At 40.8% G+C, this 23195-nt stretch overlaps 1 pseudogene; it reads right to left on the reverse strand.

Annotated features, from left to right (window-relative positions):
• LOC115071956 overlaps positions 1 to 3654 on the reverse strand; it is a 51607-nt pseudogene extending 47953 nt beyond the window's left edge.
• Positions 3655 to 23195: the final 19541 nt, after the last annotated feature.

Below are 23195 nucleotides of genomic sequence, written 5' to 3' on the forward strand. Positions count from 1 at the left end.
GATCTTGCTACGTGGCCAATGAGCTGCACTCTGCCTGCCCGCTGCACGTGTGTGTGTCCTGATTGGTCCTGGCTGGGGAGAGAGCAGTTGGAAACGCTATATGAAGAACTGAAGTGTGTGAGAGAGAGAGATATAGGAGAGAGATATAGGAGAACAACAAAGGTGTGAGTAGTGGGTGAGATAATGAAGAGAGAGAATATGAGAGAGAATAAGAGAGAATAAAGGAAGGAAGAGAAAAAGAAGCTTGAACCTCACCTTGGTGTCTGTGTCGTCTTTCCTCGGCTCTGCTGGACAGAGTCGTGGCTCGTGACAGGCGAGGGCTGTAGATTTTATCTGTGAGTGCAGCCCAGTTGTTCTGATATCACTTGTTGAAAAGATTCTTCTCTTTCATATTGATTTTACTCCTTCACCAAAGATCTGTTGGCTATATTTATGTGGCTCTATTTCTGGACTTTGCATCTCACTCCATTGGTCAATTTTCTGTCCTTTGTCAGTATCACACTGTTTTTATTTTTTTAAGCTTTATCATATGCCATGAACTCAAGTAGTTCAGTCCCCCAACCTTGTTCTTCTTCACTGTCTTGCTGACTATTCTGGGTCTTTGGCCCTCTATATAAACTTTGTAATAAGTTTGCAGATACCTACAAAATAACTTGCTGGGATTACTGTGGGTGGACCATGTGTGTGGAGGCCAGCGCTTGACCATGGGTGTCTTCCTAATCATTCTCCCTTATTTCTTAAGACAAGGCCTCAGGGCTGGAGAGATGGCTCAGCAGTTAAGAGCACTGGCTGTTCTTGCAGAAGACCAAAGTTCAAATCCCAGCACCCACATGGTGGCTAACAACCATCTATAACTCCGGTTCCAGGGGATCCAACGCCCTCTTCTGTCTTCCTTGGACACTGCATGACATGGATGCACTTACACACATGCAGGCGATGCACTCATATACATAAAAGTAAAAAAAAATAACAATTAAAAAAAGATAAGGTCTCTCAGTGAACTTGGGACTTGCCAATTGACTAGAATAGCTGGCTGGGGAACTCTAGGGATTCCAGTCTCTGTTTCTCCATCACTGTGATTACAAACATGTGCTGCCATGCCTGGCTTTTGTGTGGGTATTGGGGATCCAAACTCAGGACCTCATGCTTACATGGCAAGCACTTTACTGACTTAGTCATCTCCCCTGTCCCAGCTTGCTGAGATTATTATTGTACTGAATCTGTCAATCATGTTGAGAACTGATAACTTGATAATATTGATCTTCTAGTCCATGAACATGGACACTCTCTCCATTTATTGGGTTCTTTGATTTCTTTCATTCGAGTTACATAGACCTGGTATGTATTTTGTTAGATTTATACCTAAGTACTCCATTTTGAGGGTGCTAATATAAATGGCACTGCCTTTTATTTTTTTATTTTTTATTTATCTATTTATTTAATATTTTATTATTTTAATTTTATATGTATGAGTGTATTGCCTGCATGTATGTGAGTGCACCCGTGTCGTGCAATGCCACAGAGGTCAGAAGAGGGCTTCAGATTCCTCTGGAACTGGAGTTAAGGACAGTTTGTAGCCACCATGTGGGTGCTGGAAATCGAACCCGGGTCCTCTGCAAGAGCAGTCAGTGCTCTTAACCACTGTGTCATCTCTCCAGCCCCAGCACTGCCTTTTAAATTCTAACCTCCACTTGTCTATTGTTGGAATATAAGAAGGCAATTTCCTTTGTTACCTTAACCTTGCATCCTGCAATTTTGCTGTAAGCACTTATTAGCACCAGGAATTTTTTGTCAGTTCTTTCAGATTTTCTACATAGATGACCAGCATTTGCAAGCAAAGAAAACATTGTTTTTCCCAGTCTGATGTTGAGAAGCAGTGGTGATCAGGTTCATCTTTGCCTTATTCTGCCTTAATGGGAAAGCTTTGGCTTTCACACCATTAACTAAGATGTTAACTTTAAGTGTTTGTAGATTGGTACTGTTAGAAAGTAGTGGAAATATTTAAGATGTGGGTCTAATGGGAGGTCTTAGGTCACTGGGATGTGCACGTAAAGGAGGCCTGGGAACTCCAGCCCCTTCCTTTTTCCTCTTTCACTCCTGGTTATCAGGTGAAAGGGCCTCCTCTGTCATGCACTCCCACCATCACATACTGCCTCACTACAGGCACAAAACAGTAGAAAGTCAATCATGGAATAAAACCTCCAAAACTGTGAGCCAAAATAAGCCTTTATTCATCTGATTTATCACAGGCATTTATTAAAGTAATGCAAAATTCATTCACACAATAAATGTTTAGTAGAATTCAACCACAAATCATTGGACCTGTTGATTTCTATTTTGGAATGTTATTCATTATTGATGGAATTTCTTTTTCTTTGAGACAGTCTCACTACGTAGCCCTGGCTGACCTGGAACTCACTAGGTAGACGAGGCTGGACTGGAACTCACAGAGATCCACTTGCCTCTGCTTCCCTAGTGCTGGGATTAAAGGTGTGCACCACCATGTCCAGCTTTAATTTCATTAGCAAATTCATATTGCCTATTTCTTCTTGGGTGAATTTTTCAGATTGTGTCTTTCAAGAAATTGATCATTTTGTGAAGATAATCAAAGTTGTTAGCATAGAAAAATTTATAGCATTGCCTTGTTACTCGTGTGTCTACAGGGCGATTTCTGTTTCATTTCTGACATTAGCAATTTGCGTCCTTTCTCTTTTTTCTTAGCTAGTTTGGCCGGAGGCATATTACTATTATTGGCCTTTCAAAGAACTAGATGCTAATTTCATTGGTTTTAGGCTATCGATTTCTGGTTTTCAATCTTGCTGGGTTTTGCTCTAATTTTCCCTGTTTTTTTTTTCTTTCCTGCTCTTGTATTATTTATTTTCTTCTGTTTACTTAGTATTTGATTTATCCTTCTCTTTCTAGTTTCCTAGTTGGATACTCAGATGGATGACTTTAGGTCCTCTTCTTTCCCTCCCTGTCCCTTCCCTTCATTTAGAGTCAGGGTCTTGCTATCAGCCCAATCTGGCCTCGGTCTTGCAACCCTCTAGCCTCAGCCTCCTGTGTGTGGGGATTACAGGCACAGGTCAGTACACCTGGTTTTGTCCAGCATATGCTCAATGTTAGAGATTCCCCAGTTTCTTTTGCTGTATCCCTCAATTTTTGATAAAATTTCAGTTTAATTTAGTTCAAAATATTTCTTAATTTCTCTTGAGATTTCTTCTTTGACTTGTGTGTTACTCAGAAGTGTGTTTGATCTCCAAGTATTTTGGTATTTTCCAGCTGTCTTTGATACTGATTAATTCTATTGTGGGCTGAGAGAAGATTTTGTGAGATTTCTGTTCTTTTTAAAGGATGTTTTTATTATCCTAGCTTTATGACAAGCTTTCAACTCTGGTCAGGCAATTTCCCTCCATACTCTTTATCACACAGTTCTCTTACCATCTGCTTCAGTTTTTTTTTTTTTTTCCAATAAACAATTGAGAATCAGCCTGTCAATTTCCTGGAGATAGTGTGGTTTTGAATTGCATTAACTTATAATTTGAGAACTGACATCTTTCCAATGTTGGGTCTTTCAGTCTGACATTTACCTCCGCTGATGCTTCTTTTATGACTTCCACTGAAGTCTGGCTGTTTCCGCAGGTAGGTAGTACACATTTCGTGCTAGGCTTATTCCTAAGAACATATATGTTTCCTGTAGTTGTCTTTGCCTGGCTAATTCCTTTTTCTTTTGATGGCTTATTGCTCTTTCCTAGTTCTCTGAGTCAAAAGCTTTATTGATCTTTTAAAAAATCTTATTTCCTGATTTAGAATGTGAAACTTTCACTCTTGCTACACTGTTCAGAGGTTCAGACTGGCCACCGTTGGGGAGGAAAGGGTCCTTGTCCCCAACACTGGTGGTGCTTTGTCTAGCTTAGCTGCTGTGCCGAGACTTTCGACTGTGTGTTCTAACCACAAAATGTCTTTGGTTCTCAAAATAAATAAATAAATAAATAAATAAACAAACAAACAAACAAACAAACTTATTTCTGCCAGGCATGGTGATGCATGCCTTTAATCCCAGCACTTGGGAGGCAGAGGCAGGGGGATCTTAGTGAGTTGGAGGTCAGCAAGTTCAGGCCAGCTGGTACTACAGGGAAACTCTGTCTCAAAAAGACCAAAATAATAATAATAATAATGATAATAATCATCATCATCATCATCTTACTTCCTAGTAAAGCTCTAAACTTTCTTCCAATATTACTTTGTCTGCATTTACTTTATTGTCATATGGTGTTATTGGTTTTCATTGCCAAGTAGCTTATAATTTCACATAATAAAGCTAAGAATGTTAAATATTTTTCCTTATAGAAAAATTTTGGTTTTTAAAATTTTTTATTTGTATTTATGTGTATGAATGTTTTGCCTGATGCATATATGTGTACTATGTGTGTACAGTGTTCATGGAAGCCAGAAAAAGGCGTCAGAGCCCCTGGAACTGGAGTTAAGGAGGATTGTTAGCCATCATGTGGGTGCTGGGAACTGAACCCACGTCCTCTGCAAGAGCACCCAGTGCTCTTAACTGCTGAGCCATCTCTCCAGCCCCTTGGGGTTTTTTTAAATTTTTATCTTTTTGAGACAGGGTCTCACTGTATGGCCCCAACTATCCTGGCACTCACTATGTAGACCAGGCTGACCTCAAACTCAGAGATCCACTTGCCTCTGCCTCTCAAGTGCTGGGATTAAGAGTATGCACCACCATACTCAGTTTTGGAGATACATTTTAACTGTTAGATATTAATTATTAATTTTAGTACAGTTAAAGGTTCATATCTTTCCAATATTAGGCAAATTTTTCTTTGTAATCTAATATCTGGTTAAATTTTGAGAATCTTCCATGGCTACTTGAAGTGTATTCTTTGTTGTATATCTTCTTTAAAAAAAGTTTCATCTATTATTATTTTTTAAACCTTTTTAAAAAATATTTTATATATTATTTTTATTTTATGTGTATGAGTGTATTGCCTGCATGTAGGTAAGTGCACCCGTGTAGTGCAATGCCTGCGGAGGACAGAAGAGGCTGTTAGATCCCCTAGAACTGGAGTTATGGACAGTTGTTAGCTGCTGTGTGGGTGCTGGGATTTGAACCCGGGTCTTCTGCAACAAGAGTCAGTGTTCTTAACCGCTGAGCCATCTCTCTAGCGCCTTATCGATTATTTTTATTTTATGTGTATGAGTGTATTGTCTGCATGTGGGTAGGTGCACCCCTGTTGTGCAGTGCCCAAGGAGGTCAGAAGAGGACATCCCAAGGAACTAGAGTTACAGACTGCTGTTAGCTGCCATGTGAGCGCTAGGAATCAAATCTGGATCCTCTATAAGAGCAGTCAATGCTTTTAACTGATGAGTTATCTCTCCAGCCCTGTGTCTCTTCTTTATAAAGCACATTTATTTAGTGTCTATGCGGGGGGGGGGGAGAGAGAGAGAGAGAGAAGAGAGAGAGAGAGAGAGAGAGAGAGAGAGAGAGAGAAAGTAGATGGGGGTGGTTGTGGGCCTGTCACAGCCTCTGGGTATCACATTGAGCATGTGGAGGTCAGAGGTCAGAGAACAACATGTGGGAGGTGGCTCTCTCTTTTGACCATGTGGGCCTGGGCATCAAATCCAGGTCCTCAGGCTTGGTAGCAAGCACCTACTGAGCCATCTTGCCAGCCCATTTGATGTATATATAAAACATCAGACTTGCTTCATTTAAATCCTCTGTTTCTCTCTCTCTCTCTCTCCCTCTCTCTCTCTCTCTCTCTCTCTCTCTATGTGTGTGTGTGTGAGTGTGTGTGTGTGTGTGTAATTTCAAATAAAACATTGTAAAATAATCTCCTACTCTGATTATGGATTTGTCAACTACCTGTATCAATTTTTAGTATATACTACTTTTTTTTTCTGGTCTTTTTGAGACAAGGTCTTCCTGTAGCCCCAGCTGGCCTGGAACTCACTATGTAGACCAGGCTGGCCTCAAACTCACAGAGATCCTCCTGCCTCTGCCTCCCGAGTGCTGGGATTAAAGGCGTGTGCCACCATGCCCGGCTTATACTACATATTTTAAAGATATATTCTAGTTGATAAACATTCTAAAGTCTTGTTTCTTCTTGGTGATCTATATCTTTTATCAAAATGAAAAATGTTTGTTGCTTTTATTTTTCACATTTTAGATTGAAACTTAGTATTTTGTTAACACTGTTATGTGTGGATTTTTTTCTCCCCATGGGATCTATTTTTCATCTAAAAAAAATCTTTCTTTATCCTTTTATGCCATAAATATCTCTTGCAAACAGCACATGACAACATTTTTTAAAGCAATTCGATTTTCGATCCTCCAGTTGGAGTATTTAGTCTATGCAGACTTATTGTAATTGCTGGCATATTTAGACTTGTTTTTTTTTTATTGTTTCTTTTTTTTTGACAAATTGATTTAGTTCTCCTCCCTACCTTTATTTAATGTCATGAAGATAACATAGTCTATTTTTCTAATAGTTACCGCTCAGCTTTACCTTACACAGTACCGGAGATTAAGGTTCATGCATGCTAGGCACATCTTCTACCGCTAGGGCTACATTTTTTTCAAATTGACTACTGATCTATCATATTTTCCATAATCCACGTCACTTTTTGCTCCAGCACAGGAGCAGCAGCGAGCACTCGCTTCCTCTCCTTCTCCCTCTCCTTCTTCCTCTGTTGAATCTGGCATTTTAGTAGCAGGTTGTTAACATTTTTCATGATGCATGATCATCATTAGATTTATTTTTTGTTTTGTTTCTTCGCTTGTTTCTTATTTCTTGCATTCCTCTGACTTCTGGGATGAGGGGTTTTGGTAAATCTCTGAAACAAGATTTGTGGGTGATAAGCTTTCAAGTCTTGCTGTGTCTGAAAGTGTCTTAATCTTGACTCACCACTTAAATGTTAATTTGCTCATGAACAACATAGTTTTTTTAAAAAAAAATCTTTCATTATATTGAGATATTATTTCATCTCAATATACTTTTTGTTTTTATTTTATGTATATGAGTGTTTTGCCTGTATGTGTGTAAGTGTATTACATGCATGCAATGCCTGCAGAGGTCAAAAGAGTGCAATAGATCCCCTGGAACTGGAGTTACAGATAGCTGTTAACTGCCATGTAGTGCTAGGAATCAAACCCAGGTCCTCTGCAAAAGCAGACAGTGCTCTTAACCTCTGAGTCATCTCTCCAGCCCCATCATCTCAATATAATTTTGGTATCTGATCTTAGTAAAGAAACATTTACTACCAATGCAACATATATTATTATATATATATACATTTTTCTCTTCTTCTTCTTTTTAACTTCAGTACTAAAATAAATTCATGATGTTGGCCCTTGCACTCTGAAGTCTTCTGTCCTCCTTTAGGTCTGGGAAATTTTCACGTATTATTTCTTTAATTATTTTCTCCATTCTATCATCTATGCGCTCCTTCAGGAGTGCTTCAAAATACATAATCTGAATAACTTTTCCCGATTTTACTGTTATATTTTTATGACAATTTATGCCTTTTTGGGTGGAGAAGTAGACATATAATCAGGTGATAATTTTAATTTAATCTATGAAATATTAAAGAAATTTAAGGGGCTAGAGAGATGGTTCAGCAGTTAAGAACACTAACTGTTCTTGCAGAAGACTTGGGTTCGAATCCCAGAACCCACATGGCAGCTAAAAACTATCTGTAACTCTAGTTCCAGGGAATCTGACAGCCTCTTTTCTCCTCCATGGGTATTGCACAACACAGGTGCACTTACCTATATGCAGGCAATACACGCATCCACATAAAATGAAAATAATAAAAAAAAAATTTTTTTTGGTCTTTTTGAGACAGGGTCTCCCTGTAGCCCCAGCTGTCCTGGAACTCACTATGTGGACCAGGCTGGCCTTGAACTCACAAAGATCCGCTTGCCTCTGCCTCTCAAGTGCTGGGATTAAAGGCGTGCACCACCATGCCTGGCAAATAAAATATTTTTAAAAAGAAATTTAAAATTAAACCTCAAATTATACCTTTGAATGTGATTGAATTTGTCTTCTGGTTGTTTCTCCCAAAGAATATTACTTTTCTAACCTTGGATGGCTTCTCTTCAGAGAATCCTATGGAATTTTTTTCACTCAGTCAATGTCTATGTAGTGCCAAGTTATTTTTGACATCATGTTCTAAGTCCAAAGTTGATGAGCAGAAGCAGGTTTAGTTTGGCATAGAGTTGCTCAACTTGAGTGCTACTGGCATTCTATGTGATGGGAGGTTGTCATGGGTGCTATAGGATATTTAGCAACATCTCTGGATTATCTTCAATAAATGCTAGTTGGCAAGTAAGATGACTCAGTGGGTAAAGGTGCTTGTCACCAAGCCTGATGACCTGAGTTCAGTCCCTGGAACACACATGGTGAAAGGAGAGAACCAATTCCCACAAATTGTCTCTGATCTCTATACATACACGGTGGCATATGCATGTCCCAACCCCTTCAATAAAGAAAAGAAAATAAATGTAAAATAATTTAAAAAATATTTTATTTATTATTTTTATTTTACGTGTATGAGTATGTTGCCTGCATGTAGGTGAGCACACCCATGTCTTGCAATGCTGCAGAGGTCAGAAGAGGGCTTTGATTCCTCTGGAACTGGAGTTAAGGACGATTGGTAGCCACCATGTGGGATTCGCCATACTAGGAATCGAACCTGGGTCCTCTGCAAGAGCAGTCAGTATTCTTAATCACTGAGTCATCTCTCCAGCCCCATATGTAAAATAAATTTTTAAAACAAATGCTAGTGATATGCACCTCATTGTGACAATGAAAAATATATGCGTGGTGGTGCATGCCTTTAATTCCAACACTAAGGAGGCAGGTAGATCTCTGTGAGATCGAGACCAGCCTGGTCTACATAGAGAGTTCCAGGCCAGTTGTGTATACAGGGGACCCTGTCAAAAATATTGCCCCCACAAATTTTCAAATGTCCCTGCATGGACAAAATCACAGTCTCCTTACCACCCTGCCCTCTGTCACTGAGAACCACTGATCTAGCAAGAGCTGAACAGTAGCTGCAGGATATAAGCAGTACAGCCCTGGCACAAAGAAAGCAATGATTAACCTTTACCTGGAGCTAACGTTTTATAAAGTAGAAGATACCTGGCCTGTCTCTTGAGTTAGGTGTTGCTCAGGTAAACAAGGAGTGAGAGAAGAAAGAATAATACTATGAGAGAAAAACAGCATTCCAAGAGAAAAGCTGAAGCTGCTTGACACATTTGGGGAACTTAGTTTACTGTGTGATTGGAACATGGGTTTGAGGGTGCGATAAAGGGAGACAGAGAAAGAAAGCTACCAGTGCCGTCGGGAATGCCATCATAAAGGAACGTGTAGGCCGTGCTACGAAACTGTGCTTCACTTAGCAATGGCAGCTCATTGGAGGGGTTTTATAAATATGTAATGGATGGTTTAGAGAGAAATGATATTTAAATTCGGAAGACAAGTTAGAAGACAGTTACAACAGCCAACCTGAAGGCCCAAGGCAGGCCGTGGGGCCTGGAAGATGACCAGCACACACAACAAGCAGAGGTCCTACTGACAATACTCAGGAGGGCAAGGAAATGGGGGGCATTAAGGGCAATCTTATATTTTGGTAAAAAAAAATGGGGGGGGGAATGTAAATGTTCTTAGTAAATTGTGTTTTGGGGTAGAAAATTCAAATAAAAATCCCAAGGACAAAAACAAGAAATAAATCGAAGCCAAAGGGAAATCGAAGACAATAGGGAAACTGTCAGTTTCTAGAACACCAGAACTGACCATGCCTCTCCCCATCATTGTTTTTTTTCCATCACTAGAAACTTTTAAATCTTCTCTAAGCATTCTCTCATGTTCTTTTTATTCTAAAATTTTAAGAGAATAGTTTATATATTTTTCTCAAATATTCCTGTTGAGTCAACTAATTTTTGACATATTTCAAGCTGTTACAAAAGATTGTGAAATTTTAAGCCAAGATCAGACGATGTGGACTAACATTTTTCATTTACTAATGACATAAAATAGACAATTGTACCCGTAAAATGACTTAAGTTCCTTAAAGTAGACCTAAGTGCCCAGTGACTCAAGGGTGGAATTTTTCAGCATCTCCATTGAGGACCTGTGGCACTGAGGCCCCCTACTGTTCAGAATAGGAATGGCTCCATTGTTAAGAGTAAATGCATAGAAACACATTTAACCCCACCAGCACTCTATAACTGTTCAAAGTCCAGAAACTGATTTCAGAGACCTGCAGGGGCATGTCACCAGAGCCTATTTGGAAGCACTTAGGATGCAGGTTTAGCTTGCTCTGCCTCTTCCTACTTCTTCACTGCAGGTGTCTGCTGTCAATGGCTGTCTCCTGCTTAAGTCTGTATTTGGTCTGATGTCTAAAGTGTTTCTGAGGCTCTTTTAGGCACAATTATAAGACAACTGAACGTGAACAGATTTAAATCCATTGGTGGTAAAAGTTGAAGGTAATTTGTTTACTGTCCTCTCATCTATGTTTAGGGTCCTTTAGAAAAGGGAATGCTTTGGGCTGAAGTGATTTGTGCCTAGAAATGCAAAATCGCCAGTGGAAACAGCCCCGTTCCCAGATATTTTCTTTTACTGCACCCAGATTTTAAAAAGATGTCTAAAAGCCCGATATTCTCCTATAGTTTCCTCTCCCACAAAGTCTGAATTCAAAAGCTGTCCACCTTGGCCAAGCTTTTGAGCCAACGGCTCACAGTCTCCTGTGGGTTTCCCTCCCAGTTACCCCAGACCTGAAGCAGTGCAAGTCCTTTAAGGTGGCATGTCTGTGAGATGCTTTTCTCAAGTGCTGTAGGTTACAGGGTTGGAGAAGAAGTGTTTTGTGCTTATATTTAATATCCTCATGCGTAGGGCTCTCTATCCAGTCAGCATGTCCCTTAAAAGAAGCTAAAGTCTAGTGTTTCCATGATGCTCATCACTAAGAGCCTTTCCAGGTAGTTTGACTAATAACTGTCCAGACATTAGGCTTGGATTTGGGCTCTGCTATTTATTAGTTGATTACTCTGGTATTTGTTCAAGTTATTTAATTTCTCTGACTCTCAGTTTTCTTCTCTGCTCAAATTGGGGGAAATATTTTTTGATGGTCTTATGGGGTTTGAATAGGATGAGTTTGTAAAAACATGTAAGATAGGACAGTACAAAATATGCGATGTGTTTCAGTTTTTCTTCCCTCTTTCTTTTTACTTTATAATGAACATATTAAATAATCAGTTCAAATCCAGGCATGGTAACCTTCAATCTCAGCACTCAGGAGGCAGAGGCAGGCAGATCTGAATTCAAGACCAGCCTGGTCTACATAACGAGTTCCAGGCCAGCTGGGGCTACACAGAAATCCTGCCTCAAAAAACAGAAACAAACAAAAAAAGAATATCTGTTGAAAAATATGCTTAGGCCGCTCATGGTGATGCCTGCCTGTCACCCCCAACACTTGGGTGTCAGAGGCAGGCAGATCAGGAGTTCAAGGGCAGCCTGAGCTACATGAGATTCTGTCTCAAAAAATTAAATTAAAAAAATGCTTATCTCTAACACTAAATAGACTCAGAAGTTGTTTTGTGTATGTGTATACATGTATGTATATTTAACAATAATAAGTAAAGAAGAGGAGGTCATGATTTTGAGAAGGACAGGGGACATAGAGGAGTTGGAGGGGGAGAGGATGTGATAGAAATGATATAAATACAGTACTTATGTATGAAATTCTCAAAAAATAAAAAATTAAATTAAAAATATGCTTACCTGAGGTTACTTACCAACAACATGTTCATGCTAAATGTGAGGTAAACCAAACTCTTGTCTTCATTACATATTTTTAAACAAAGATGCTCAAGTTAGGGTACATACTGACAAAAGAAATTGGGTATTATCGACTTAGCAAAGAAATAACTTGTACAAGGAATGCTATAGAATTATAAAAGTTTGGTCAACTGGACAATCATACATAAATTGTTTGGTGCAGGACATGATGAAGGAAAAGGTCCTATGAGAATTGAAACAGGAGAAACTTAAGTTCCAAACACCAAGGAACCTCCCGTGTGCTTGCCTTTTAGGCAGCCACATTCTCAGCACACAGCACATGGGTACCCTGACCCAGAAAGCCCCATAGCTCTCGGTTCTCACTCTGAGGACTTAGGTCATCCTGTTAACAAATTTTCTGTTGCACCAGGTATAGTGGCACATGCCTCTAATCCCAGCACTTGGGAGGCAGAGGCAGGCTGATCTTTCTGAGTTCAAGGCCAGCCTGGTCTACATAATGAGTTCCGGGCCAGCTGGGGCTATAGGGAGACCCTGTCTCAAAAAGACGAAAAAAAAAATCTGTCGCTATTAAGGTTATGTCTAACCATATGCAGGGATCAATATAGACATTATGGGGGCTGGAGAGATGGCCCAGCAGTTAAGAGCACTGGCTGCTCTTGCAGAGGACCTGGGTTCAATTCCCAGAACCCACATAGAGGCTAGCAACCATTTGTAACTATAGTTCCAGGGGATTCAATGCCTTCTTCTGACCTCCTTGGACACTGCACGCACATGGTACACTTACATACATGCAAACAAAACACTCATACGACGTAAAATAAAAAAATAAATAAAAAATATTTTTAAATATAGGTATTATGAATTCAAACTAATACATAAGTGTACCTTCTGCCTTCCAGGAGATAGTGTGGTTACAAATGGTTGGGGTGACTGGGAAAACTGAGGGCTCTCATTTCCTGTGACCAGTGTGGAGGGGGCAGTCTCGAAGGGAAGGGGTAGTGGGTGAAGGAATAGCAGTTAGACCAGTGTGTCTGTGAGATCTAGGACAGTTTCTCTAAATACAGTGCCTCAGTTTCCCCACCCAAATGCTCTAAATAACAAGTCCAGTTTGTATCCCAAAGGGGAGAGATACTAAGCACAAAACACTGCAATTTCTTAAGGCAGATGCAAATCCTAGTCACTACATACATCTACAAGTACTCTAGGATGGTAGTAGCTGCCAAGCACACTTCCTGAAGGACAGAGCAGTGAATCGCTCAAGTTCTTCCAGCATGTCAAGTAAAGAATGAATGAGAGAGTGAGCTAGCTCTAGTGTCTGGATGATTTGTATACGTCCCAAGTCTCCTCTGTGAATATCTGCTGTCTATGAGTAAGAGACTCTCGATTCTAAGTTACCTAGGTGCTAGAAGAGGGGGCCTGGTCCAGCCTGCCCTCCTGTGGCTCTTCAACATAGGGCCACAATGTGGTAATTCCCACCTCAGCCGAGGAGCAGAACTGTGTTGACCTGCCCAGAAGGAAAGACGCTCTCCTGGACCAAGGAAACCACATCCAACCTGGGCAGTTACAATACCATCCCAAATCCAGACTGGACCTGTCCTCTGAGGCTGTATCTCTACCCAAGGTAGTTCCCTGCAGGTCAAACTCTGAGGCTGCTAAGTACGCTTACTGTGGAAGGAGTGGCTCACCAACAGAGCCAGGAATCCAAAGGTGATTAGTTGGTAAGGATGGAAGATGAACACTAGAGAGCCTTGTCGTTTTGTGTGCCCAATCATATAAATCTCCAAACACCGGGAGCATCTGTGTGGGTGGAAATTAAACCCCGACAAATAACGGCAAAGATCACAAGTCAGGTCAGGAGTGCTTCACAGGAGTGCGCATGGCACCTCTGGGTGGTGGGTTTTTTGTTTGTTTTTGTTTTTCCTTCCTGTAGACCTTTTTGCTAGTTGAATATTGACGGACACTCGAGTTTGTTTTCAGAATAGTAGCTTCTTTTTCTCTAATGTAGAAAAAATGTTATGTTCCAGGCATAAAACAGACTAGATTCTAACAGAAAACAAAGTAGCCTCTAACATGGTTACTAGTTCATAGATGATATATTTCCTATTTCAGAAGAAAGCCAATTTAGAGATTTCCTTTAACTATAAAGGCACAAGTGACTTGTGTTTCCGCACAGATAGATACCAACCAGGGCTTTCTTCTCAAACTGAGGCCGAGTTTTAAAAGTTCTAGAGCATGAGACTATTATCTAAAGATTGTTTTATCCAAATAAGAGCGACATCAATTTAAAAACTATAAAACTTGGGACTGTAGAGATGACTCCATGGTTAAGAGCACTGGCTGCTCTTGCAGAAGACCCGGGTTTAGTTCCCAGCACCCACATGGCAGCTAACAACCATCTGAAACTCCAGTTCCAGAGGATCTGACACCCATCGTCTTCTGGGCTCCACAGGCATTGCATCCGTGGATATACTTATATATATGCAAGCAAAACATTCATACACATAAAATAAACATAAATACAGTTTAAACTATAAAACTTCTTTTTCTTAAACACACAGTCCTAGTCTTTGATCATTTGGCAATTTTCCCTTACGTTCCAAGTTTTTAGTTTAAACCACAAATCTGAAAACAAGTGTCAATTAAACATTTGAGAAAATACTAGTAGAAGAGTAGACAATACTCTCTTTTGGGGAAAAACAAATCTAACATTTACAGGAGGTGCTATTTGTAATTTTTAAAATTTTATAGATCATTTAAAAATAGAAAACTTGGAATCTGTTAAATGTTAGGCAGAATTCAGTTTCTCTTGAGCATGGCCTATGAGAAGAAAATCTAGGGGATGTTCAAAGGTATCAGGCACCAACAGGGCCACAGCCAAGCAGGTAAAAGCGGAGGGGCTTGGTGGCTACTGGAGAGAGTGGGCTCTGTACCACAATTCTTTCAAAACACAGCCGAGTGTGGAATACAGCATTCTAAGCTCAAAACGCGCACTGGAGGAGATCCGCTCCAGTCTTTCACCTAATGAAAAGCTTACATTTACAGAACTGCAGAGTATCGCCGGTTCAGGTCGGCTTTGCCAAAATAATCAAGCAGAACGAAGCAAAACAAACAGCACCACAACAAGCCCGCGCTCTGGTTCTGATTTACTGCCCATTACAGCCGAGCGGTTTGGCCTGATCCGTGAGATGCTTAAAACGTCTTCCAAAAGCCCTATAATGACATCTAATTTTACACTGAAGCGGGAGGGAATGGTATTTGCTCTATCTGAACATTATCAGGCTGTTGGTTCTAATACATTAGGAAAAACCATAACAAGATGCATCGAGAGGCCTTCCCCAGTCAGGAAGGTGACCGAAAAGATTTAGTCCTTCAGTCTGTCTTTAAATCTTCTCAATGAAAGATGATTTACAATTAAGCTCAGAAAATGCGAACACTCCCAAGCCTGGAAAGTTTCAGCCTGAGGGGAAGTATCTTAAACCAAGGCAAAAGATTCCGCCTCACAGATCCCAGTCCTACAAACATCAGGCTGTGGGCGGGGGTCTCGTCAATAAATTACAAAGGGTTCACACAGTGTGTGTAAATTCTGCGGCTTCAAATGGGGCGATATCAGGATTTCCCCACGGTGAACCAGGAAAGAAAGAAAGAAAGAAGGCTTACATTTAAGGGTAAAATGGCACAAAGTGCTGGAAATTGTCACAGAATGATCGTTTTCCTTAAGGGGAAAAAAATTACATTTCTGAGTAATTTGATAAGTTGGGGTAGGAGAAGAGGGCTGTCAGGTCTTTGGAAGACTTTTTTGGGTCTTGTTGCAAAGTAAGGTCAATGTTTATGGCCCAAATTCTCAAATTATTTAAAAATTTGACCAGTTAGGATGATGATGTTTGGGGCCCTCAGGGTCAGGCTCTGCTTTTCTTCTCTGTATTCAGCCAACACAGCTGGTGTTGAGAGATCTGACCTCCACACAGCAGGCAAGCTCAAAAGAGAAAAATGCCCTGGTGGAAAGCCTGGATTTGAACATGGGATGTAAAGTAGAGGTGAGAATTTCACTGGTGTTCATTTGAGTTCTTGGCGAAAAAAGAGTACCAGGCAGAGGAGCCCACATAATATTACCCAGAGCCCTCATCAAACCTCTGGTAAATGCTATGATATTATCCAACCAACTCTCTGAATATTGAAACCAAAAGACCTAAAGCCTAAGAGATTGGTAAACTTAAAAACCCGACATTAACGACCTAGACAGATAAAATCTTCCAAAGAGAGAAATCATGTACAAAAAGTTGTTATGCGTGGTGATGTGTGCACAAGACCAATTACAAATAGCAAGGACAGACAAGGAACAAGAGAACAGCTGGACACGGGCACCACATGCCTGCAATCCCAGTACTCAAAAGTAGCTCAGAGGCTAAAGCAGAGGATCTTGAGTTCAAGGCCAGCCTGGGCTACACGGTGAAACTGTCTCAAAATAAGAATAAATGCACAAATCATGATGAAGACTAACTACTATGACAAAAACAAAAACTGTCAGGACCCTCCTAAAGAGTGCGTGAATAGAATTTCTCAAACATGAGAGTATTATATTCACAATGTGCCCATGGTAACAGCTAAAACAGGGTACTAGGATTCTGAGGACAAATTGTTTCAGGTTAGACTGTGATCTACGAAGAAGAACGTGTGATGAAGCAGTCCCTTCTGTCCAGCTCTCAGTCATCCTGGTTTACTGATCTATCATAGGAAGGGGTAGGAATCAGCAATCTTTCACGTCCCTTAGCGTTTATATTCTGCAATTCAATGTGGTTAAGTAAAAGCGTTTTTTTCAGGGAAGCTAGCTAGGAAGGAATCTAAGGAAGACCTGACAACATAGTAATATCCACTTCATACTTTGTTTTTTTGGTGGTTTTTGTTTTTGTTTTTTTGAGGTAGGGTCTCACTATGTCACCCTGGCTGACCTGGAACTCTCTATGTAGACCAGGCTGGCCTCAAGCTCTTAGAGCTCTGTCTACCTCTTTCTCCCGAGTACAGAGATTACAGGTGTGCACCACCACACGTATGCCCAGCCTCAATTCACAGGTTTTGTGAAGCTTTATTGAAATGGTGACTGTAAACATGTTTTGTAAGCTGCTACATGCTACACAAATGATGGGATTGGACATTATTATTTTCAGCATGTGAGGAAGATGGTAAGTTAATGATGATAGAAATTTCAGCAACTTCAAGAAACAGTCAACATATGCTTTTGAAATAAATAAATTAATGTAACATGTTTGATCTAATAATGAATGAGATGACAAAGCAGCAGAATGTTTGGAGGGCTGTGTGTGTGTGTGTGTATGTATGTGTGTGTGTGTGTGTGTGTGTATAAGCATATGTGTTCACCCCAGAGAAAAATGTTTATTTTTTAAAATCTTTTGGTTTTGGGCTGGAGAGATGGCTCACCAGTTAAGAGCACTGTCTGCTCTTGCAGGGGACCTGGGTTAGGTTCCCAGCTCCCACATGTCTGCTAGCAAATTCCAGGAGATCCAATTCCCTCTTCTGGCCTCTGCAGGCATTGCTCTCACATGGTACACTTACATACACACAGGCAAAACACTCAAACACTAGAAAAATGTTGTCTTAAAAAAAATCTTTTGATTTTAAAATAACATTCAAGGGCCTAACTACAGGCAAGACTTTATGTTAATTTCCTAAGCATAAGTTCTAAGATAAAAAGTTCTTGCCTTCAAGCAACAGAGACATTGACAACTGTGTACCTCTGAGGATAAAATTGGGTGAGTACTTTTTTGGTGGGGGGTGAATAACAGCTTTTCCATGTAGTCCCAGCTGACCTGGAACTTGTTATGTAGGCCGTGATCTCACAGAGATCCACCTGCCTCTGCCTCCTGAGTGCTGGGATTAAAGGCATTCACCACTACGTCTGGCTTAGATGAGAACTTTTAATATAAACAGTGTTGGGTCCTACAATAAAGGGATAAGTCTAGGCACAAGGAGTGTGGGGAACAGAAATTTTTCTACGCCTTGACAGAGGACTAGGATTTCATTAAGCTAAAAAAACTCAAGCAAAGCATTCTAGGCAGATAACTGAAAAAAGTATTCCAGAATAGAAACATATATAAGAACTGAAGTCCTGTAGGTAAAAATTCACAGGGTGGCAATCAAGCAATAGACTGTTTCTTTAAGATTTTCTTTTTATGTGTATGAGTGTTTTGCCTTCATGCATGTATATGTACCAAATATGTTCCTGGTCCTTAGGAGGCCAGGAGAGAGCATCAGATCCCCTGGAACTGGAGTTATTAGATGGTTGTGAGCCACCATGTAGGTGCTAAGATGTGAACTTGGGTCCTCTGCAAGAGCCACAAGTGCTCTTAACCACTGAACCATCTCTCCAGCCCCAATTATTAACCTTAACTGTCTGAGCCAGGTGGGATGAGATGCCATCTTCACTACTGCACCCATGCCACAAGCCACTCAGAAGGTGGTGCTGGTCGGCAAACTGTCTCATAGCATTGCTGTCTCCAAACATGTAAGCACAAATGCATACATTTTGCTGGATGCTTTTCAAAGGAAATTAAAACTATAGGAAACTAATCTGTTCCCAGCTTAATTTTAAACTAGTACAGTTTGGGGCCATCAGACAGCTTCTCCCTCCACCTCCTTAAAAGCACATTTCATAAACTGGACAACATTCCTTGTAATAAACTGCACCAAAGATTTACATAGCTAAAAAAATAAATATCTATTTTAGACCAGATGCTCATACCTGTAATCCCAGCAGTCAGGAGGCCGAGGCAAGAGGATCACAGGCCAGACCTGGGCTACTTAGTGAATTCTCAGTGATCGCGCTCTCCCTCCTTGAGGTTGGTCACTTGTGTGGCCTCCTCCTTGTCAGTCCATAGTTTCATGAGTTTTGTTGATCTTTCCCGAACACAAGCTTTCTGTCTCACTGATACTCTCCCTTGCTTTCTTGTCTCCAGCTTCACAGACCTGCTCTTATCTTTACTGTCTGCTTCCTTCTGCTCGCTTTAGGGTTATTTCACTTTCCTTTCTCTAGTTTTTTATGTAGAAACTTAGATTATTGACTTGAGGTCTTTGTTTTGTTTTAACCCATTTACTCCTGTACATTTTCTTCTAGGCACTACTACCTTAGCCAAATTTTACAAAATTTGATATGTGGAAGATTTTCATTTGCTTTCTGTTAAAAAATATATTCTAGGGTTTGGTGGCTATATCTCAGCTGGTAGAGTGCTTGTCTAGCATTCAGAACCTTGGGTTTCATCCCCAGCACCCCAAAACTGGGAGTGTCATGCAAACCTGGAATCCCAGTATAAAGAGGTGGTGGTTTTCTCTTTGGCCTATGGATTATTTAGAAATATGCCTTTATTTCCAAATATTTGGAGATTCTATTTTTTTATTGATTTCTAGTTTAATGTCATGGTCAGAGAAGATAGTTTATGATTTCAATTCTTTTACATTTAAGATATGTTTTAAACTAGGCTATGATCTGTATTGATGACTGCCCCCATGTACATTTGAATACAACATATATTCTGTTCTGCAGTAGAATTTTCTGTAAATTTCCAGGGGCTAGAAAGATGGCTCAGAGGTTAAGAGCACTGGCTGTTCTTGCAGAGGACTTGGGTTTGATTCCCAGCACCCACATGGCAGCTAACAACCATCTGTAACGCCAGTTCCAGAGAATCCAATGCCCTCTTCTGACATCCACAGGCATTGCATGACATGGTTACACTTACATACATGCAGGCAATATACTCATATACATAAAATAAAAAAATAAAACTTTTGGGGGGGCTATAGAAATGGCTCAGCAGTTAAGAACACTGACTGTTCTTGCAGAAGACCCGGGTTCGAATCCCAGCACCTACATGGCAGGTAACAATCCAAGAGCCTCTTCTCTGTCCTCTGTGGACATTGCACAACACAGGTGCACTTATCTACATGCAGGCAATACATGCATACTCATAAAATAAAAATAATAAATAAAATATAAAAAAATAAAAATATTCTTTAAAAATTAAAGAAAAGAAAAAGAAACCAGTGACTTAAGATTTAGCTCAGTGGCCAAGCACTTGCCTAGCATGTTCAAGGCTGTGGGTTCAAGACCTAGAACAAAAAAGCAAAAAAACAGTTACTCCCATATACTTAAGGGTTGGACTTGCAAGAATTGTTATCTGGGAGCTGGTGAGATGTCTCAGGGGATAAAAGTACTTGCCACGAAAGCCTGATGACCTGAGTTTGATCCCTAGAACCCATGGTTCAGAGAAAGAACTGACTACTGAAAGCTGTCCTCTGAACTCCACATTCACATGCCCCTATTCATACACATACAATAAATACAACAAAAAATCCTTATTTTGAGCTGAGTATAGTGACTCATGTGGTAATGCCAAGACTTGGAAAGATGAGGCAGGAGGATTATCACAAGTTCAAGACCAACCTGGGCTACACAGTCAGTTCTAGACTGGGTCATAATGTGAGACTCTGTCTCAAAACAGACAAAAATAACAGAGCCAGGGAGATGACTTGGTGGGTGAAAGCACTTATCTGTCACCCAAGCCTGATGACCTGAGTGTGATCCCTGGAGCCCACATAGAAAGAAAGATGTGGTGGTGCACACCTGTAATCCCAGCTCTCCTCCAGCAAGATGGGTGATGGAGACAGAACAGTCTGAAGCTCATAGCTAGCCTGGAGTATGCAGTGAGGCAGAAACATTAAGAGTGATCCTGCCTCAAACCAGGTGGGAGAAAAGAATCAATTCCCCAAAAGTTGTCCTTAGGCCTCCACATGTGTGCCATGGCACACACTCACTCATGCACATATACGCACTTGTGCACACACATTAAAAAACAACAGCAGGGCATGGTGATACACACCTTTAGTGCCTGCACTCTAGGGCTAGGGGCAGGTGGATCTCTGTAAGACTGAGGCCAGCCTGGTCTCCTTCTTTGTTTTAAAATATTTTATTTGTTATTTTTATTTTATGTGTACGTCTATATTGCCTGCCTGCAGGTAGGTACACCCATGTCCCTCAGAGGTCAGAAGAGGGTGTTGGATTCCCCTGAAACTGGAGTTATGGACAATTGTTAGCTACCATGTGGGTGCTGGGAACCGAGCCCCAGTCTTCTGCAAGAGCAGCCAGTGCTCTTAACCACGGAGTCATCTCTCCAGCCTGGTCTACATGGTAAGTTCCAAGTCAACTGGGGCTACAGGGAGACTGTGTCAAGCAAACAACAACAAACCAAAATAAACAAACAAAAAGGAACTCTGATTTCTATTTTTAAACAGTGTGAGGCATGTGACAAAGCTGGTTTTTCTTCCTTTGGCTGCAGAACTAACCTTCCCCATTTCCATCTCCCCCCAGCACATTCCTCTAGCTCTCCTCCAGAAGTGGCATATATTCTACCTACTTTTCTGTCACATCTGACCACTTGCTAACTAGTCTGGTTGAAATTTCTTTCCAAGTCTATCCTCACCACTAGTTAATCAACCTGAGCAGCCACTTTTGACTGCTGCTGCGTAAGGCACACTATCTTTGCTCTATTCCCAGATCTGCCTGGCATCCGACCAAATTTGGAGACTGGAAATTCAATCAGAACCATGCTTTCCTATGGAATTTGACCTTACGTTATTTTTAATACACACATTCCAACAGAAACAAACAGCTCTGAAAAGGAACCTCACATCTTAAGGACCTAGCAAGCTACTAGGCAAACATGCCATCCTATGCCAACCATACAGCTGCTAAGAACCGCATTATTCTGCACGGCTATCCTGAGGAGGCCCAGTTAGCACCCCTCCTGTGTGATACAAGCCTATCCACCTGTGATGGCAGATGGTGAATACCAAGGAAGGTGGTCTGTTCTGCTCTAGGGGCTTTTGGAGGAGATGGTTCTAGAAGGGTAGAAAGGAAATCCAAAAAGTCCTGTGTTTGTCTTTTTTTTTTTTTTTAAGTCTTTTCACATGTCCTATGTTTCACAAAGGTCAAAGTATTTCTTATAAAAGGAAATTAAATGTTAAAAGCCAGCACTGAAATGAAATCACTCTGTGTTTCTCATCTGACCCCTCCAATCGGTGTTCTGAGCTCATGTCACTCAATTTCCACTGAGCTGTGGATCCCAATTTACGATGTTTTTAAAAAGTCTGTCAGCTTCATATTTCATAATTCTTCAGAATAGGCAATTCTGTTATTAAGAAGTAATGTATTGGTAATAGCTTGGCTTCCGAGTCCCCACATATCTTTTCACTGGTCTTACCTGCTAGCACACATGTGAATACATACAGTATACCTGTCTGTCTTCCCTTAAATACCTGCATATTAAGGAACCAAGCAGGCTATTTTTATGTTTCAATCCTAAAAGTCCTTACTGGCATGATAGGTATATTTTCCTTTTAAAACACTTTCTTTTGTTTCCAAATTAGATTGACCCATTGTGACCAAAGCATGTGTAGTTTCAGATACACAATGTATGTTATGTTTTGTGATAAAAATTCATCTTCAGGGAGGGCACAGAGGCTGGGTTTCTGTCGATGACTGTTTGAAGGGTAGCATAGTCTCACAGTTAAGCATGCCAACCAAAGCCCCTTTCTGCTGTGGAATCTCAGCTCCTTCATGTCCTACTTTACAGTCTTCTTTGACTTGTCTGATTGCTAGTGTAGACTACAACACTACAGAGAACTGAATGAATGAACTTGTGGGAATTACTTTGCACTACACTACAGACCAGCATTCCTTAGTGGCATTTCCTAGCATTATTTGTGTGGCACTCTGCTTCACGAAGTGTCCCAAGGGGCATCTCTGTCCTGAGATGTAGCACAGCACAGCTGATCCATGTATGGTTGGAAACCTGGTTTCCTCACTCACTAACACACAGAATAGCTGCATTTCTTCTCTCATACCTTAGCTTTCTTAGCTATAAAATGTAGGTGGTGATAGTATCGACCTATCTCAGTGTTGTTATATGAACATGAAAAATACCTTGAGGGCTGGAGAGGTGACTCAGTGGTTAAGCACACCAGCTTCTCTTGCAGAGGACCCAGGTTCAATTCCCAGCACCCACATTGTGTCTAACAACCATCCATAACTCCAGTTCCAGGGCATTCAATACCCTCTTCCGACCTCCATGGGCATCACACGACATGGGTACCCTTATACCTAATATCATTACCTTCATTTCAAGGATGAAATAAAAGGCGCTGGAGAGATGGTTCAGTGGGAGATGGCTGAGCAAGCATGAGGACCTGAGTTCAGACCCCCAGCGCTCAAGTAAAAGCTGGATGTGGTGTACGCCTCAACCCCAGCACCAAGAGCTAGAGAAGGAAGATCCCAGGGGCTCACCGGCCAGCCAGCCTGGGCAGTCAGCAAGCTCCAGGTTG

This window comes from Nannospalax galili, unplaced genomic scaffold (genome assembly GCF_000622305.1).
Source record: "Nannospalax galili isolate Female #2095 unplaced genomic scaffold, S.galili_v1.0 scaffold879, whole genome shotgun sequence".
NCBI classification, from domain to species: Eukaryota; Metazoa; Chordata; class Mammalia; order Rodentia; family Spalacidae; genus Nannospalax; species Nannospalax galili.